The sequence below is a fragment of the Sabethes cyaneus genome, chromosome 3 (assembly GCF_943734655.1).
Source record: "Sabethes cyaneus chromosome 3, idSabCyanKW18_F2, whole genome shotgun sequence".
In the NCBI taxonomy this organism is placed as follows: Eukaryota; Metazoa; Arthropoda; class Insecta; order Diptera; family Culicidae; genus Sabethes; species Sabethes cyaneus.
Window position 1 is genome coordinate 70,855,130 of NC_071355.1, and position 12,350 is coordinate 70,867,479.

The 12,350-nt window shown below is 41.4% G+C and overlaps 1 protein-coding gene across 4 annotated transcripts in view; it reads left to right on the forward strand.

Moving 5' to 3' along the window:
• The window catches only part of LOC128742165 (uncharacterized), a 132,489-nt gene that overhangs the window by 76,066 nt on the left and 44,073 nt on the right, over positions 1–12,350 (forward strand). The gene's annotated exons all lie outside the window — the stretch shown is intronic.

Below are 12,350 nucleotides of genomic sequence, written 5' to 3' on the forward strand. Positions count from 1 at the left end.
TATATTTTGTCACTGTTTCCTCTTCATGTCTTGTCTTGCCCTGGGAGTACTATAAAACACTTTCATTACTTTCTTCTACCATTTCCTTTGTCTATTTGAGACTATCGTTTTAAAAAATTAAGATGCATCAACTAACAACTGTTTCCAAAGATCGCTATGGTACTTCATTACATACTTACGTTATTGGCGAAGGCCCGTCATCGATCCTGCGCCGAACAAATCGTGGTCCTCCAGTACTATCGGTCCTGGGTTGCTATTCTCCAATCCCCTCGAACATCTGCTGACCGTGCGTTGTCCTCGACAGCGCACATTCATCGGGTGCGGGGTCTGCCCCGAGCTCTACTGCCTCTTCCTGGTGCCAGTTTTTGGCTACTCTATACCAGCATATTAGGAAATTTGATACAGCTCGTGGTTCATGCGTCTGCGCCACACTGCGTTTTCCATTTTGCCACCAAGTATTGATCGCAGAATTTTACGCTCAAAAACCACAAGCAATCGTCGGTCAGCTTCCTTTAGCGTCCATGATTAATGTCCGTAAAGGATCATCGGGAGGGCAAGTATTCTATAGACCGCCAGTTTTGTGCGAATTGGCAAACTATGGGACTTCAGCTGACGTAATCCTTAGAAAACGCGATTCGTAGCTGCAATTCGGTACCAACACAGTTTGGATTCCCACGTTCCCTGCCAGCAAACATGTAGGGTAAAGAACTAGTTTTAAGCAGTCTAAGCGGGTCACTGATTGTTTTACCTTATTACAAGCGATGGGTTGACTAAGTGGGGGATATCAGCATACCAATCTTCTTGCTATCTTTAGTTCTTCAAGCTATTACCGTTGGAAGACACTATTGTTGAGCTAAACTTTTGATTTTTCGCTTTAAAAGTTGGAGCGGCGGAACTAATTTTGAACACACCGAACCCATTTTCACCCGCAAGGTGCTTTTTTAAGCAATCCTGAAATCTGAATTTTTTTACGTCCCGTTAAAAAATCCCTCGAACTTTTCCCCCTATTCAGTAAGTTCGCGTTCCTATCCGCGACGTACTAATCGGCATCTGATGCGTAATCGGCATAGCGTATCGGCATAGATGCATAAAATGCCATCTGTCTAAATTGTTTATCGGGGCATACACTCACCGCACCGTTCGGCAAACGGTATTCGTCGTTTCTTTTATTCTCCGGTGTTCTTATGGGAAACTGCGAGTTTGACGTCTCACTCGCTGTTCATAAGGATGGTGGGAGAACAAAAGAGGTAAACATATAGCAGTACAAACGATCCGACTCAGAACAGTGTTGTCAAATCAAATAACATTGAAACACATCGCTGCTTTATTAAATAACTCTTCGTGATGCGAAGATCTTCGAGAATTATTGAAAAAGCTGTCTTTTGTGTTGTTTGTAATAAAGAAAAATTAATTATGAACATACATTTCTCTTGAAAGTATTGAACCACGTTTTCACCATAGGAGGTTTCAGTTAATTTCAAACTTAAAATTCTTATTTCCAGAACCGAAACAGTGTCTTGGCAACACGATAGTTCATCAGTTGTGCTGCAGCTGCTGCTAGTGGTGAACAGGTTCCGTCAATTCAGAATTTGTTTTCAGTTTTGTTAGAAAATAATAAAACTTTCGGCTAGTGACAAAGCCTTAGATAATAGAAAAAAAGAGACTGAATAATATGGTATGTGACAATTGAGTGCTTGACTTTTAGAGTGGTTGTAATCAGTGCTGAAAAATGTGATGGATTCGTTAGTAGCGAGGTGGCGATTGCCTTCAGCAGCTGAAAAATGTACGTTTTTGGACAACAATTTTTAATTCATCATATTTCTTGTCGGAAACCCAATAAATTGTGTTTGTGTGAATCAAATGTATGGTTAAGTGATTTGTGAAGATGATCCTATCAAAAGATGTTGAAAATATGAATAAAAAAGTGCATTTTCGGTTCATTTATGTTCAACTGATTAAAATAGGTGACACTGCTTAACTCGTTCCTTACCCTACTTCGTTTCGGCGGTATTAATGGCACATCCTTATCTCACTACTTCTCGTTTAAAAGGTGCAAAGGCCTCTTCCACTGCTCTACCGTTGATTCCGATGATGCAGAGTGCATCCCCTTGCTTCCGTCCATCCAATGTCACGAAAGCGAGTGAGGTCTCACCTGCTATTCTGACGCATGATTTTGACCCATCTAGCGTCGCACGAATCAGCGTAATTAGTTTCGTCGGAAAACCAAGTTCTAGTATTATCTGCCACAGCTCATTTCGTTTGACTGAATCGTACACCGCCTTAAAGTTCACAAACAGATGATAAGTCTCCCAGAACTTGTCTAGTAACTGACGCAGGGTAAACATCTGATCCGTCGTAGAGCTGCCCTTACGAAAACCAGCTTGCTACTTTTCGACGAAGGACTCCACTGACGGTCTCAGTCTACAGCACAGGATAAGGGAAAGCACCTTATAGGTAGAATTGAGCAATGTAGTTCCTCTATAGCTTTTACATTCGAGTCGATGCCCCTTTAAAAAATGGGGCAAGTGAGGCCGTCCAACCACTTCAACGGTATTTGTTCTTCCTCCCAGATCCTGACTGTGATCTGGTGAATTGCATCGTACAGCCGCACGCTCCCCGCTTTTAGAGGTCCCAGCAGCCTTTCCGTTTTCAGCTCACTGTTCGCCTTCTTAACCTCCTCCTGGGTTGGTGGCTCCACAGCTTGGCCATCGCTTACAATTCTTATCCTGTCCCTGCTGATCTCCGCGTTTACCTCTCCATTCAACAGTGTCACGCTGGCACGTTGCCAGCACTATCATTGCACATCACAGGGATGGCAAAATTCCTGCATCTCACCGTTTCGTAGAAACTTCGTGTGTCGTTACTAAAGATGGCAGTAACGTCGGGTTGACAGAAGTCGGCTGTTGGGAACTCGGTGCAATCTACTTTAGTCGATGTTACGGAAACTATGGTCCGTCTACTGCAGGGGTCTGTGGTCAAACTACAGTCGAAGGGAGTTCTAAAGGGACTGAAGTTATAGATGATGACCAGCACCGGAGTAATCATGGCGTCCAAGTAATGAAGAAGCGGTAGAAGCGGGGGCGATAAGGGACAGCCATACTACCGAATTCACCCGAGCATCGTCTAATTCCCTGAATACAATTCCCTGTGGCCAAGTATCAGGGTTCATGGCCGCATTTTTGTACGCTAGGAAAATGCTAACTTTGAAGGAAATGTAGTTGAGCGATTGAAGGTCCCTCTTTTTTACTAGTGAAATAACACGAATGACATCCTGGTTTTGTAGATCATCTCGAACAAGTCGCTCAACGACTTGATGGAGGTCACGCAAGTGATACATCCAGGATAACTTGAGCGGGGAGCTGACCACAAGCTTTTCCGATTTCCGGGTTCTCAATGAGTTTGTTTAGTTTATGTTTAGCGAAACAACCGCGAGCTGGTATTCGCATCGGGGTTGCCGCATTGACCTTATCGGTGAGTTTGGCTCACTCGTTATTCTGCACGGTTTCATCTTTTAGCTCCCTCCGAGATTCCGTTCATTTGCCCCTCTACGACGGACAATATCAACGTTTCTAAGGGACGAAACGGTGCTTATCGCGCGAATTGAGCTTGCTGACGTTTGCCGCACGCACACATCGACGCGCGAGTTGTTGTTGCTGTTGTTAGATTTTATATTGATTTTACACGTTTGTTTTTGTTTTCCCCCAGTTATACCCCGGTAAAAAAACATACGTTTGAGTGAAAAACGATAAGTTTTTGTAACCCTTAGCAAGCTCTATATCATTAGCACGGGAATGACACTTCCAATACCAACCTGTACAAAAAAAACGTAGCCAACATAGAGCGGGCCCAAGCTGACAGCTTCATACATGGGCTCAAGCTGACAACCGAGTGGGATGTGTAAATTGTTCAATTTTGTTAGTTTTAGTTTGATTTTAGCCAAGGTTTTTGTATCACATAGCCAATGCCAGGCAGGCAATTGATGCGAAATACATGAAAATGTGAAAATGGTTAGTTAAATTCGTTTCGCGAAATCGCTTTGCGTTTGCCGCCTTTTTCATGTGAGCAATGAAAATGTGACGTCATATCAGCCCCCTGATCATTAGCCTGACGCACTCGTCACACGTCCAAAACAAATGTTGTTTAATCGGGTGACTTACATAAAAGGAACGTTCAAGCCAGCGTACCGAGTGTGACAAACTTGGTCGCAAAAACCTATGCATTTCCCAAGTGACATTATGGGTTTTATTACACTCTTATGATGGCATTTAAGACCAAAACTAGTCACGAAAACCACCATAACAGTACAATAAAACTTTCATTGTTGCTTGGGTTTGAAAGGTTCGCCTTCTTTTTTATCATTTTCACACGTTGATCGCAAGCGGTATAGTCGGTCATTTTAAGGCGGAACCGAAAGTGGCTAACGCTATTGTGTTAGTGCGACAAACACTGTACTGTACACCTCATGTGTTCGTCAAAAACCTAAACGTTTGTTTGAATATTGTATCAGTATTGGTAATATATGTCAAATAGCGGAGCTTGCAAACATAAACAGCTGATCCGCAGCCAATCGCACTGACTACAAACATCGCGAAAAAGGGTTTGTTTTCTTTATCAAGGCATTCCGATTCAATCAAAATTAACAGCAGCAACTGAATAATGCGTAGGATCACTAGGATGTTTAATTAATCCGCTTGCATCGGATTGCGTTTGTGATTCCTGCGTTTGCGTTTTGTTTGTTTACTTCACTCTAAGCTCATCGATGCGGCGAAAGTTGAAAGCTCTTTAAAAGCTCATTGATGTGACGAAAGTTTGATAGTGTGTTGCTGCTTTTCCGGAAATCGCTAGTTCAACGAAATATGTGCGCAACCAAATATCTATTAACTAATTCCAGATTATACGTTTTATGAACACTTAATGATCTATATGATCAATTAAATTTATTTTCCATTAGCAATTATATTTTGCTGAGCGTTTATTGAGACATAGCAGATCGATAAATTTAATTACAAGTTTTAGGAAATAATAACAGCGCTGGAAGCACTGATTACGTGGCGAAAGCGTGCTCTACCAATACAGATGCATTTTTAAGGCACAAAACAATCCATGCTTCGAATGGTAGCCATTTACCCAGCCATCTTTGAGCCACTTTCGGTTTCCCCTTAACCGATTAAATTGCGCTACTGTGTTACCTGACTCACTGCGAATATGCGTTGTAATCGCGGGATCATGTTGGTTCGAAAGGTTTCGAAAAATATCGCCCTTGTATCGAAAATATCGTTAATTTTGATCACTAAAAATAACATACTTAAACGTTACATTTCATGTGCCAGTAGTACGCAATAATTGTATTGTGAAACTGAATTGTTATTTATGCAACTTTTTACAAATTAAATGCAATAATAAAAGCACAACTTATAAAAAATCGTTTATCGATATTAACTGCATATGCGTTATAAACGAATAAAACGTTTAGTTACGTTTTATTTCAATAATATGCATATTCGCAGTGAGTCAGGTAAAACAGTAGGTGTACACCAGTAGGTATGCTCTCAGTATCTCTGGCTACGTTCTTTGGTATCGATATAATGGATAACGATATGGTATTGCCCAATACTGTGCAGCAAGTAAACAAACAAATCGAGTAAAACTATGTTAGCAGTTAATCGCAGAAAATCACTTCGGTTAAGTTCCAATAGCGTTGCTTCAATTATAAAACGCAGAATAAAACCTTTATTTACACTTTGCACGAACTATAAACAGTAAAACTAACGATAAACAAGTATAAAATAGCAAAAAACTTTGCAAGAAATCCTACACAAAAACAACCGCGAACCGCCGTTTAAAACAGTGTTGCCACTTTTTTCCTGTAATGTGTAAAGTGTATTGTTTACGCATTACTTAGAGTGACTATATACAGAGTGGCGACAATGTCAAAATTGGAATGATAATTATCTGTCAGTGTCATTCCAATCGAGCAGACGACCTATCCAACGCGTATGCACGAAAGAGAAAGAAAACCCTTGGAAAAACCGCATTGCATACATTTGAGATGACTTGTCGCCACTCTGTATATAGTCACTCTAACGTTACTTATTGGCTCTTAAGTCTGACTATTGACTGTCAAATTGATGCTGACGGATGCGTTGACGCAGCATTCTGTTTGGGCCTTTAGGTAGTTGTCGGTAGCGTATAACGGGACAGAAGGAAAGGGTCAGAGTGAGTTGACAGCTTCCTGCGTCAGATTGACTAACGTCCCCATTTAACGTAGGAAGCTATTGAGCTCAAGTCAGCTGTCAAGCTGTTCAGTCAGTCGTGAGATAGTGAACAAGCGGGACATCGCAATTACCACCACTCTTAGAAAATCCAAACCAAATTTACAAGCTGTGTTGACATATGAATATTATTTATTTTATTTAGGTGGCTTGCCGTCCTAAGACAAAGCCTGTTGAACAAAATTTCTCCATGTAACTCGGTTGAGGGCTACCGCTCTCCAATTCCTCGGACACCGAGTACTCTCCGCCAGATCTCGCTCCACCTGGTCTAACCATCTTGCTCGCTGCGCTCCTGGTCGTCTTGTTCCTACCGGATTTGAGGCGAACACCATCTTTGCAGGGCAGTTGTCCGGCATTCTTGCAACATGCCCTGCTCATCGCATCCGTCCAGCTTTAGCCACCTTCTGGATACTGGGTTCGCCATAGAGCTGTGCGAGTTCATGGTTCATCCTCCGCCTCCATACTTCGTTCTCCTGTACGCCGCCGAAGATCGTTCTTAGCACTCGTTGTTCGAAAACTCCGAGCACTCGCAGGTCCTCCTCGAGCATTGTCCATGTTTCATGCCCGTAGAGAACAACCGGTCTAATAAGCGTCTTGTACAGGGTGCACTTTGTACGGGGACTTAGTCTGCTCGACCGCAATTGCTTGTGGAGCCCATAGTAAGCACGACTTCCGCTGATAATACGCCTCCGAATCTCACGGCTGGTATCATTGTCCGCCGTTACCAGTGAGCCAAGGTAGACAAATTCATCGACTACCTCAAACTCATCGCCGTCGATCAATATACTACTGCCCAAGCGGTGTCGTTCGGCCTCGGTTCCGCTGGCCAGCATGTACTTTGTTTTAGACGTATTTACCTTTAACCCAATCTTTTCTGCTTCGCGCTTTAGTCTGGTGTACTGTTCAGCCACCGCCACAGATGTTCTGCCGATAATATCCATGTCATCGGCAAAGCAGACGAATTGACTAGATTTGTTGAATATCGTGCCCCGCGTGTTGATATCCGCTCGGTTCATAACACCTTGTAGCGCTATGTTGAACAGCAGGCATGAAAGACCATCACCTTGACGAAGCCCTCTGTGTGATTCGAATGAACTTGACAATCCACCCGAAATCCGAACACAGCACTGCGTACCATCCATCGTAGATTTAATCAGTTTGATGAGCTTCCTGGGGAAGCTGTTCTCGACATATGAATATACTCTTAACGAAAAATATGCAGACACCTTCTGTGATCAACCCATTTTTAATTAAACGCGCCCCAAAAACACTGACGGGTATTACTAATCACCCTGTAAACATCACTTATTCCAGTAAGAATGAGAATGTAATTTCATTTTGTTTGTCCAGAAAATATGGGGTTTTCACCCTTTTCGGGTACCCATTCATTCCGCATCTCCGAGTTGCAACCTGAATAGCTGGAATAGCTGAATGATTGCATCGAGCATGGAATGAGCAGGTGCCCAGTGCCTAGTGCCGAGACAATATATTTGCCGGTAAGATTTATTTCCTCGAACCACATAATAATGGATTTCGTTCTCAATTATAAGCAAACACTGCGAAAACCGCTGCCACAGTGGTGCGTATGGTTAATCATGGTGGTCAATTTCTTTTTTCGTTTGAGCGTTTGTAAAATGAATTGTTGATTGTATAATATGTTGAATACATCGTACACAAAATAAAAATCAACGTCAATGTTACACCAGGATGTTTTTGTTTTGATGTTAAGAAGACGAATTGGCTAATTTTTATTTTTATCCGCTAAAACGTGAACATTGACCTAATTGTTGTCTGAAAACATTCAAGTGGAGCGTCTGTCATGATTTGAAATTGATGCGTCTCTGTCGTATTTGATACATCCGCGTCAGTATCACTGCTATTAGAATTGCGGCAAATAACAGTGCCATTGTTGAGATAAATACCTGGCCCAAAATTATTGACTGGTCATACTAGACGAATCATAACAATCTTAATTATTTTCGTGTCAGTCAAAAGTTTCTGTCCAAAACATCCGGATAACAATCTTCAGAAACCATATTTGGGACCTTTTGTTGTTATGAATTCTTCGACATAGGTGACAACAAAAATAAAATATAACACTTAAACGTTTAGCATTCTAGTCATATTCATAATGATTAATTTCAGTAATAACTTTCGTTATTCTACTATTATTTTTTAGCTTACGAAAGGTAGTGAAATTTCGCCGGCACCTTATTCGTTGCTCGAATGTGTTCAACTAAATCAAGTTTTGACCACCTAGATTCAACTGACACTGCAGTGTGCAGTCAGTGGTACACTCGTCGAGTGCCGTCTGCACTAAATGATGCTGCCAGATGAAATCGTTAGCAAGCAGATAGCTGCAGCAAGTCCTGATTGGTGAAACTTGGAAAATAGAACGGTGAAATAATTTACTTGTGCTCATGTTCTGCCGATATGGCAGAAATAGAACGACAGCATTCTGATGACATGTACCTACTGGGCTACAATTTTGATTTGCATGCAATGTAAAAATAGTTAAATTGGATTCAGGTGACTCAACGAACATTTTTTTTAATAGTAGAAATCGATAAAAAAAGACGGAACGCAACATCCGAACTAAAACCACTGAAGTGCTCTTCCGTGGAAACACTTCACGTGTTTGCCCTTTTGTTGCCCTGCTATCTGTGACGGGGTTCTCTCGTAACCGTAAGTTGCTGTAGTCTGTAGTAGATATGTAATCAATGTCATGTCATTGTCCCGGGTTAGTTCATTATCGCACAGCGGAACTGATTGGGTAGGACGACCAGACAAGCTTCTTACGTGTCACCTCTTTTAGTTCTATCCCATGGTTTTCAGTTTTCACCGACAGTGTTAGTCACGTATCGACAGTGCATCGTGGAACTAATGACAAAAGGTGTGTGCACCTTTCTCAGCAAACTAATTTTGAACGTCACACAGTTGAAAATTCACTCAATACACAGATTGAAAAAATTTAAAAACAGATGCATAAATTGTAGTGTCACCAGCAAAGTATTACTTACGTGCCATTAATTTCCGTTAAATGATCAGAAACTTCGCATTCTTCAGCCACTAATTAAAAGTACCCTAGAGGCACGTAATTGTAAACCCGTGTGACCCACTTATTGTTTTTTTCGAATTCTCGAACACAGTCAGGTTTGATTTAGTACGGTCTACCGTTTGCTGTTCAAGCGGTTTATCACCAATCGCTGAAGATTTATTTTACGTGGAACATTTCGTTCAAACACAGAGTGTACGGTGCCGCTACATACTATGCACTTTCTATACCTACGGCTTTAGTTTGAATTTGAATGGTGATTATGGAGGCGGCCATTAAGCATGGCAAAAAAGGCATTATGCATCTTTCATTGCATTCGGCAAGCATTTCGTGAATGTCAATTGAGCTCAAGTGCTCTTAGCCTTTTTGTGCACAGAAAGAGTGGTGTTAATGATGTGATGGCTGTGCATTGTATACGGGATCGCCCAGAACGAATAAAAACGCTCGGTAGTTTGTGACTCAGTTTTAAAACTTATTGTGCACGAATGAACCATTGAGTTAAGCTTCTCGTTGAAAGTTGATATATGTAATGTTTTCAGGACATTATTTTAACATTTTCTGTCTTTTAGACTCAGCGGTTTCTACTAAATACTAGCCGAACCCGGGGCGAGCGTTGCTACGCTTGCAACTAAATGAATGAAAATTTAATAGCACCGGAGCTTTGTTAAAATATTTTCGTTTGCTAATGTGTGACTTCGATTATATTCCACACGGGGAGAGGTCTTGAACCACCATAGAAACATTTCTTGTCTTCAAAAACCTCAACAGGCCAAATTTGGTTCGATTTACTTGATCAGTTCTAGAGTTATATATAAATTTGTGTTTCATTTGTACGGGAGCCCCCTCCTTCCAGAGCACAGTGGAACCATTCTGAAAAAAGCGGTCAAAAGTATTTTCTCGCGTTTGAAGTTATTTAAAATACTCTTTTGCATCTTTTAACTTCGTCTTACAATTCGATATTAATAACCAAAAAAATTAGTAAAAAATTAAATTTGCACGAGCAGACAAGGCCGCGGTGCACAGAGATTTGCAACCTTCTGCAAAAACATGTGTTTTGAGTCTTTCAATAATCGCCTAGAATCATATACTCTTATAAAGTGCAACCAACATACGCTAAATATGAAAAACTTATTTTTAAAGAATTTCCAAAGAAAATGCTCTACAACTCTGCACTCGATAGAGATAGAAATGTCATTTCTTTAGCAAAATTGTTTACCTTTATATTTTCCATAACTTTGCCGAAGAAACCATGTGTCTATCTACTAACACAAAAAAGGTACGAGTATATTGAGCCTTTCGCAAACGCGAAACACATAACACGCATGTTTGCCGTACTCTCATTTGGGTGGCTGGGGACAAGCGGAACCCGTACAAGTTTATAGTACCCGACTTAAGCTTTAAGACGAAGCACTGATTTCATAAATCCGCTTGTCCCATTTTACCCCATTGGCTCGTGAAGCTATGGAAATTTAAAGCTTGAATATGCGATAACTCAGCAAGTAATGGTCCAAAAAATTTGCGGTCTTCGGCAAAAACGTATATTTTGAGAGCTTCGATAATTACCTAGAACATTGTATTCTTGTAAAATGCAACTAACAAAAGCTAAGCATGAAAAACCAATTTTTGAAGAAGTTTTAAAGAATATGCCCTATAGTTTGCACTCGATAAAGATAGAAATTTTATTTCTTCAGCAAAGTTGCTTGTTTTTACAATATTTACAACTTTGCCGAAGAAACTATGTCTTTATTTCCTAGCACAAAAAGTTATTAAAGTTAAAGTTATTTTTTAATTTTCATTATAGTAAGCGGTGACTAACTTTTGACAGTTTTAGATTAAGGAATTTGGTATATTCATTAAGGGATTTTAGATATTCATACGAACAAAAGTGCTAAAGACCATAAATGATAAAATGAAAACAAGAGACACTAGAAAAACGACCTTTTGGACTACTGTGCACTGTGCAGAGTGGAGAAGGGCCTCAAAGCACCACAGAAAAAAATTTTGCCTTTAAAAACCTCCGCATGCCAACTTCGGTTCCATTTGCTTGGTCAGTTCTCGAGTTATGCAGAAATTTGTGTTTCATTTGTATGGAAGCCCCCCTTCCAAAGAGGGGAGGGGTCTCGAACCGTCATAAGAACCTTGCCAGGTCTCAAAAACCCTTATTTATTTACTTACTTTAGCAGCCGAGAGCCGGGGTGGCTCTTGCCGTATCAAGTATTCCTCTCCATTGCATTGTGCTCGGTCCTGGGCTACTCGTCGACAATTCGTTGCGCGTCTCGACACACGCAAGTCGGCTTCAACCTAGTCTAGCCATCTAGCACGTTGGGCCCCTCTACTCCATGTACTGGAGAGGTTCTTGAAAACAACGGATTTCACAGCACAGTCGTCCGGCATCCTTGCGACGTGGTCGGTCCACCGTAGTCTCCCGACGTTTGCCAGATGTACGATGGGAATCTCTCCAAACAGTGCCTGTAGCTCGTGATTCATGCGCCTCCGCCTCTCTCCGCTTTCCGTTTGTACTCCGCCAAAAATAACTCGCAACACCTTTCGTTCAAATACGGCAAGTGCACGTATGTCTCCCGTAAGCAAAGTTACTGTCTCAAGTCCGTAAAGCACTACCGGTCTGATTAGCGTTTTGTATATCGTTAGCTTTGTGCGGTGGTGTATGCTCCTTGACCGAAGGGTCTTGCGGAGTGAAAAATAGGCTCGATTTCCAGATTGAATGCGTCGTTGAATCTCCTTACTCCTATTATTGTCGGTGGTGACCAGAGATCCCAAATATACGAACTTATCAACCACTTTCAGTTCATCGCCGTCAATAGTCACTGTCTATGGGAGGCAAACGTTGTTTTCTCTGGAGTCTCTTCCTACCACATTTTTAGTTTTCGACGCATTAATTTATAACCCTATCCTCCTAGCCTCCGTTTTTAGCCTGGCGTAGATTGCCTCCAGCGCCCCAAGGTTACTAGTAATGATGTCGAGGTCGTCTGTGAAGACTAGGAGTTAGCTACTCTTGCTGAAGA